The sequence below is a fragment of the Schistocerca piceifrons genome, chromosome 8 (assembly GCF_021461385.2).
Source record: "Schistocerca piceifrons isolate TAMUIC-IGC-003096 chromosome 8, iqSchPice1.1, whole genome shotgun sequence".
Lineage (NCBI taxonomy): Eukaryota > Metazoa > Arthropoda > Insecta > Orthoptera > Acrididae > Schistocerca > Schistocerca piceifrons.
The window spans coordinates 68977309-68985736 of NC_060145.1; the positions used below are offsets into that span (position 1 = coordinate 68977309).

An 8428-nucleotide genomic window follows, 5' to 3' on the forward strand; every position below is an offset into this window, starting at 1 on the left:
ACTCAAAATTTTTGGCATTAAAAACCAAGCTGTATTCATAGCATAGGAAATAGCAACGACTACCATAGAAAATCCGCAGCAATATCCTACACTCGATAATTGTGCTACAAAAAAAAAAAAAAAAAAAAAAAAAAAAAAAAAAAAATCAAATGCAGCATTTTCCTTTAAGGAATAAAGAAATACAAAACTATGTTTACTTAAAAGTATGATTAAAGATGACAGTATCAAAAGGTTTATGTAGCACTATGGAATTTTACAATAATTCACACTGATTCAAGTTTCATTGTATTCAACATATACTGAAATCTCTTTCCTATGAGTCATATTTATGTTGTTGCTTTCTTTGTGTGTGTGTGTGTGTGTGTGTGTGTGTGTGTGTGTGTGTGAGTGTGTAGTTTGCTCAATCAGGTACACACCTCCCTGCTGAAGAGGATCTGGAGAAGCGAGGAACTGTACATATGAGCGATGAAAATGGCCTGAAAGCATCATTATGTATGCAAATAAGACTGGGCATAACAAGATAAGAGACATTACTAAGACACCAGTTATTCACTGTAGTTATCCATGCTCAACATACACAAATTTGACTCAGCACAAAATCGTTTCCATATCGAGAGACAGTTTGTATACTTCATCGTAATGCAAATTGCCATTATAATTATACAAAATTAATTATAAAAATAAATAAGATAATAAAAACAGTAAATCAACGATGATAAGATGCGTTTCTTATCTAACATAAGAAGTAGCAGTGATAGAGTATCATGGCTTGCTTCAAAGTGATGACGACAGTTCAGATGTCTGCAATGTCAGCTAGGAGGGACTAAAATTGTGTTCGCCCTGAAAGCAGAGATATGCAGACGATTAATATTGAGAAAAGCTGTACGGACGAGGTACAGAAAACGATACCAGTTAGTAATGGCGGCAGTCCCTAGTCCATGTATATTTTCTCTTCCACGATCTTCTGTTACTGTAAAAATATACGCAATCACAGTGTGTTTCTCGAGAACATCGCCATTTTCTCTGTATTTCATTTTCATTTTTATATTTTTATTTATTAGTTTGTGGGACCATTTGAGCCAAAGCCGTTTCTCATGGAACGGGTAAGAACATCATTTACAGAATGATGATTAGAAAGTTTATAAACAAAAACTTAATAGCCAGTAAAACTCAAAAAACTCCCCCCGAAAAGACCTTGGAGGCCCATAGGGTACTGACCGGTCGCCGTGTCATACTAAGCCCACAGTCATTACTGGATACGGACGTGGAGGGCCATGTGGTTATCACGGAGCTCTCCCGGCCGAATGTCACTCTCCTTCTGAATCAAGTAGCCCCTTAGTGTGGCTCACGAGCGCTGAGTGCACCCTGCTGGCCAACAGCGCTCGGAAGAGCGAATGGTCACCCAGCCAAGTGCTACCCCAGCACGACAGCGCTTAACTACGGTGATCTGACGGAAACCGGTGTTACCACTGCGACAAGGCCGTTGGCTAATAGTAAAACAAGAAAAGAAATTGTGAGATAATATCAGTGAATACCACTTTACAGGAGAAAGATTTTAATTATTGCACGGAACTCCGGCACAGATTAGGACTGTATCACATGGAGACGATTCCACTTAGATTTGAGCAGTTGAAGTTTAACACTCGTCGTTTTCTGTTCAGCTGGAAGGCTATTCAAATGAAACCATCCAAGTAGTGTACACCTTCCTGTACTATTCTGAAGGGAGTGTTACTCAACTGTTTATCATATTCACTGAATGAATATTTCAGTTTCTTCTAAATGAGCAAATATTGTCAGCAACAAATTCAGTGATAGGTCATACGTACAGGGATGACAGAGCTATAATTCGGAGATAACGGCCCACACGAAGTTCACTAACTGACACCGTAGATAAGTGCGACCAACTTTTGTGTTCTGAGAACATTCTTGCTGAGTGCACAGCTTCGCCCCAAAATATAACACTATACCAGCTAATAGAGAAAAAGTAAAAAAAGTAAGCAAGTCTTCTTGTTTCAGCGTGAGGGCTAGTGAAGGTAGCAGCATTCAGTTTCTGCATAAGCTCTTGAACGTGATACTTCCAAGAAAGCGTTCCACCTACACTCTGTTCTAACAACTGAAAATGGTTCACAATCTCTGACTGCTTGACAAACCTGACACAGTGAAATTTCCGTTTCAAACGGAATCCGTGTCAGAAACTGCATGCATTACGTTTTGTTGGTCTTAACCGTTGATCTGTTCTCTGAGAGCCACGTCCTGATTTTGCGGACGACCCTGTTAGCTACATGGTTATCATTACGTTTTACGTCTTTCCAAAAAAGAGTTATGTAACCTGCGAAGAAAAAACATTTTTGAGTCATCTGGTGTGATTAGTGGTAGAACAAAAGTTCGTGAGAACCTCTGCATTATATGACCTCAGACAAATTCTAATCTCTTCCCCGTTTGTTGACAGTGGAAGACAAACAACATTCTGATTCCCGATGCAAAATGAACTACTGCTTTTAATAACTGTACACAGAGCGAGTAATGTGGCATACAAAGTAAACTGTTGTTGTAATAAATATTTATCTTAATCAAATAAATCCATTGGCTCTGTTCATTAGTGAACAATTGGTTTAAGGGAAATTCGTCCGAATGTGCTAAAGTAACACAGAAAAGAAAAACTGATTTGCCCATAATCTGTTTACCTGCATAACAGTTTAGCTAATTCACATGCTGTCACCGGTGTTTTCCAAAAAGAACTTTAGTGTATACTATGAGTTACATCGGATGACGATGAAACTAACATCAAAAAAGACTACTCGCATTAATAAGTAAATATTTACCGCACAATATTGGTGCGTAACTGTTATCCTACTTTGAACTGTACCCTTACGCTGTAACAAACTACACAAAAATCGGCATGTCCAGTGATAGTTTACTAAGGACGTGTTCTTGAACACCGTCGGAGAATCAATCACAAACTAATGAACACATCGAAATAAGAAAAATGATCATCAGCCGTATGGGAACTCTTCCTTGTTTTACATTCACATGTAGTCATCTTCCTATAAGTCGCCCTCTCGGCGCCTCATTATCTCTTGAAATTAAGAAACTTCCTTGGTACGCATAAAATATTATCACCTGGTTTCAAGTTCCGGCTTCAGTCATCATTACGTCATCCACTTCAGTCTGTCGTGTGCTGGTTTTATTTGTCTGTTTGTCTCTGAATATAATTTTGATCATACATCCCTTTTTCAGTTTATCAGTGCTTTCTGGATTGAAAGTCCATGTCTCATTACAAGCCAAAGCTGGTATAACGTATCAAATGTATGCTCCCCGTCTTAGGTAATAGGAAGCTTGTTTTGAAAACTGTTCTTAGGCTTTAATTATCATTTTTACTCTTCTATCAATCCATTTGCGGTCTTCAAGATCAATAAATAATTTTATTAAAGTGGTACTATATCATGATTGGTAATATGAACCATGGACCTTGCCGTTGGTGGGGAGGCTTGCGTGCCTCAGCGATACAGATAGCCGTACCGTAGGTGCAACCACAACGGAGGGGTATCTGTTGAGAGGCCAGACAAACGTGTGGTTCCTGAAGAGGGGCAGCAGCCTTTTCAGTAGTTGCAAGGGCAACAGTCTGGATGATTGACTGATCTGGCCTTGTAACAATAACCAAAACGGCCTTGCTGTGCTGGTACTGCGAACGGCTGAAAGCAAGGGGAAACTACAGCCGTAATTTTTCCCGAGGGCATGCAGCTTTACTGTATGATTACATGATGATGGCGTCCTCTTGGGTAAAATATTCCGGAGGTAAAATAGTCCCCCATTCGGATCTCCGGGCGGGGACTACTCAAGAGGATGTCGTTATCAGGAGAAAGAAAACTAGCGTTCTACGGATCGGAGCGTGGAATGTCAGATCCCTTAATCGGGCAGGTAGGTTAGAAAATTTAAAAAGGGAAATGGATAGGTTGAAGTTAGATATAGTGGGAATTAGTGAAGTTCGGTGGCAGGAGGAACAAGACTTCTGGTCAGGTGACTACAGGGTTATAAACGCTAAATCAAATAGGGGTAATGCAGGAGTAGGTTTAATAATGAATAGGAAAATAGGAATGCGGGTAAGCTACTACAAACAGCATAGTGAACGCATTATTGTGGCCAAGATAGATACGAAGTGTGGTGTCACCGCCAGACACCACACTTGCTAGGTGGTAGCTTAAATCGGCCGCGGTCCATTTAGTACATGTCGGACCCGCGTGTCGCCACTGTGTAATCGCAGACCTACCGCCACCACCAAGGCAGGTCTCGTGATACGAGAGAGCACTCGCCCCAGTTGTACGAGAACCTAGCTACCGACCAGATGTACGAAGCCTTTTCTCTCTCATTAGCCGAGAGACAGAATAGCCATCAGCTAAGTTAATGGCTACGAACTAGCAAGGCGCATTAGCCATACAGTGATTGAACTTAAAGTCTCCTGTGTATCATCAAGATCGATGTACCACAATGATATTAAAGATAAGTATTAATCCTGCTCCGTACTTTTCTTCCTAACATTAATTTCGTATCCTGTTCCAGTACATCACGCCCGTCTGCGTTAGTCTAGCTTGCCTTTTCAGCCATCTCAACTTCACGGTGTCGGCCCAGCTACCGACACAACACGAAGCCCACGCCTACTACAGTAGTACAAGTTTATATGCCAACTAGCTCTGCAGATGACGAAGAAATTGAAGAAATGTATGATGAAATAAAAGAAATTATTCAGATTGTGAATGGAGACGAAAATTTAATAGTCATGGGTGACTGGAATTCGCGTGTAGGAAAAGGGAGAGAAGGAAACATCGTAGGTGAATATGGTTTGGGGGACAGAAATGAAAGAGGAAGCCGCCTGGTAGAATTTTGCACAGAGCACAACATAATCATAACTAACACTTGGTTTAAGAATCATGAAAGAAGGTTGTATACATGGAAGAACCCTGGAGATACTAAAAGGTATCAGATAGATTACATAATGGTAAGACAGAGATTTAGGAACCAGGTTTTAAATTGTAAGACATTTCCAGGGGCAGATGTGGACTCTGACCACAATCTATTGGTTATGACCTGTAGATTAAAACTGAAGAAACTGCAAAAAGGTGGGAATTTAAGGAGATGGGACCTGGATAAACTAAAAGAACCAGAGGTTGTACAGAGATTCAGGGAGAGCATAAGGGAGCAATTGACAGGAATGGGGGAAATAAATACAGTAGAAGAAGAATGGGTAGCTTTGAGGGATGAAGTAGTGAAGGCAGCAGAGGATCAAGTAGGTAAAAAGACGAGGGCTAGTAGAAATCCTTGGGTAACAGAAGAAATATTGAATTTAATTGATGAAAGGAGAAAATATAAAAATGCAGTAAGTGAAACAGGCAAAAAGGAATACAAACGTCTCAAAAATGAGATCGACAGGAAGTGCAAAATGGCTAAGCAGGGATGGCTAGAGGACAAATGTAAGGATGTAGAAGCCTATCTCACTAGGGGTAAGATAGATACCGCCTACAGGAAAATTAAAGAGACCTTTGGAGATAAGAGAACAACTTGTATGAATATCAAGAGCTCAGATGGAAACCCAGTTCTAAACAAAGAAGGGAAAGCAGAAAGGTGGAAGGAATATATAGAGGGTCTATACAAGGGCGATGTACTTGAGGACAATATTATGGAAATGGAAGAGGATGTAGATGAAGATGAAATGGGAGATATGATACTGCGTGAAGAGTTTGACAGAGCACTGAAAGACCTGAGTCGAAACAAGGCCCCCGGAGTAGACAATATTCCATTGGAACTACTGACGGCCGTGGGAGAGCCAGTCCTGACAAAACTCTACCATCTGGTGAGCAAGATGTATGAAACAGGCGAAATACCCTCAGACGTCAAGAAGAATATAATAATTCCAATCCCAAAGAAAGCAGGTGTTGACAGATGTGAAAATTACCGAACTATCAGCTTAATAAGTCACAGCTGCAAAATACTAACACGAATTCTTTACAGACGAATGGAAAAACTAGTAGAAGCCAACCTCGGGGAAGATCAGTTTGGATTCCGTAGAAACGCTGGAACACGTGAGGCAATACTGACCTTACGACTTATCTTAGAAGAAAGATTAAGGAGAGGCAAACCTACGTTTCTAGCATTTGTAGACTTAGAGAAAGCTTTTGACAATGTTGACTGGAATACTCTCTTTCAAATTCTAAAGGTGGCAGGGGTAAAATACAGGGAGCGAAAGGCTATTTACAATTTGTACAGAAACCAGATGGCAGTTATAAGAGTCGAGGGACATGAAAGGGAAGCAGTGGTTGGGAAGGGAGTAAGACAGGGTTGTAGCCTCTCCACGATGTTGTTCAATCTGTATATTGAGCAAGCAGTAAAGGAAACAAAAGAAAAATTCGGAGTAGGTATTAAAATTCATGGAGAGGAAATAAAAACTTTGAGGTTCGCCGATGACATTGTAATTCTGTCAGAGACAGCATAGGACTTGGAAGAGCAGTTGAATGGAATGGACAGTGTCTTGAAAGGACGATATAAGATGAACATCAACAAAAGCAAAACAAGGATAATGGAATGTAGTCTATTTAAGTCGGGTGATGCTGAGGGAATTAGATTAGGAAATGAGGCACTTAAAGTAGTAAAGGAGTTTTGCTATTTGGGGAGCAAAATAACTGATGATGGTCGAAGTAGAGAGGATATAAAATGTAGGCTGGCAATGGCAAGGAAAGCGTTTCTGAAGAAGAGAAATTTGTTAACATCGAGTAGTGATTTAAGTGTCAGGAAGTCATTTCTGAAAGTATTCGTATGGAGTGTAGCCATGTATGGAAGTGAAACATGGACGATAAATCGTTTGGACAAGAAGAGAATAGAAGCTTTCGAAATGTGGTGCTACAGAAGAATGCTGAAGATTAGATGGGTAGATCACATCACTAATGAGGAAGTATTGAATAGGATTGGGGAGAAGAGAAGTTTGTGGCACAACTTGACCAGAAGAAGGGATCGGTTGGTAGGACATGTTCTGAGGCATCAAGGGATCACCAATTTAGTATTGGAGGGCAGCGTGGAGGGTAAAAATCGTAGAGGGAGACCAAGAGATGAATACACTAAGCAGATTCAGAAGGATGTAGGTTGCAGTAGGTACTGGGAGATGAAAAAGCTTGCACAGGATAGAGTAGCATGGAGAGCTGCATCAAACCAGTCTCAGGACTGAAGACCACAACAACAACAATCTCAGCTAGTTACTTTATGCTTTGTTAAATGTTCATTATTCTAGTCTTCCGATAAGTAATTTTCAGTCCTTTATTAAGTTCTTCTATTCGCTGTTGAAGATTATTTTCACAACAGCCAAACGGTAAAAGCCATCTGCAAGCATGAATTCCATTATTCTATTTCCAAATTTTGATTCTGAAAAATTCCTCTGGAACAGCTGAGAATATTGTTTGTACAGAATTCACATATACGTTTTGCAGTATGTTAACATAGGTAGTACCAGTAGCTTTCTTTCTCAAAGGCTGTTCGTAGTGGGAGATTCTAAAGCGTGCTCATTTCCTTTCTTCATTAATTTCGTTCTATATTCTTGGTCATAATTTCTGTGGATATCTTGCAGGTAAGAAACCGAATGGTGCATAGTCTTATAGGTCTTTTCTTCCATATACCCTGAGGATTTCAACCGTTACAGTGCTGTTCTATACTTGGAGAACTGTAAAGGACAATCTCTTTACGCTCTTGCTAAGATTAACGTTCATTCAAATCAGAGTTGGCTAAAATAAGACACGTACAAATAGTAGAGGCGAATGTAAATGAATGCCTTTTTGGTACGATGCTGTTGTTGTTGTTGTCATCAGTCCTGAGACTGGTTTGATACAGCTCTCCATGTTACTCTATCCTGTGCAAGCTTCTTCATCTCCCAGTACCTACTGCAACCGACATCCTTCTCAATCTGCTTATTCATCTCGTGGTCTCCCTCTACGATTTTTACCCTCCACGCTGCCCTCCAATACTAAATTTGTGATCCCTTGATGCCTCAGAACATGTCCTACCAACCGGTCCCTTCTTCTTGTCAAGTTGAGCCACAAACTCCTCTTCTCCCCAATTCTATTCAATACCTCCTCATTAGTTATGTGATCTACCCATCTAATCTTCAGCATTCTTCTGTAGCACCACATTTCGAAAGCTTCTATTCTCTTCTTGACCAAACTATTTATCGTCCATGTTTCACTTCCATACATGGCTACACTCCATACAAATACTTTCAGAAACGACTTCCTGACACTTAAATCTATACTCGATGTTAACAAATTTCTCTTCTTCAGAAACGCTTTCCTTGCCATTGCCAGTCTACATTTTATATCCTCTCTACTTCGAACATCATCAGTTATTTTGCTCCCCAAATAGCAAAACTCCTTTACCACTTTAAGTGTCTCCTTTC

General features: G+C 40.3%; 1 pseudogene; it reads right to left on the minus strand.

Annotated features, from left to right (window-relative positions):
- Positions 1–1370: 1370 nt before the first annotated feature.
- Positions 1371–1488, minus strand: LOC124712746 (annotated as a pseudogene).
- Between the last annotated feature and the right edge of the window lie 6940 nt (positions 1489–8428).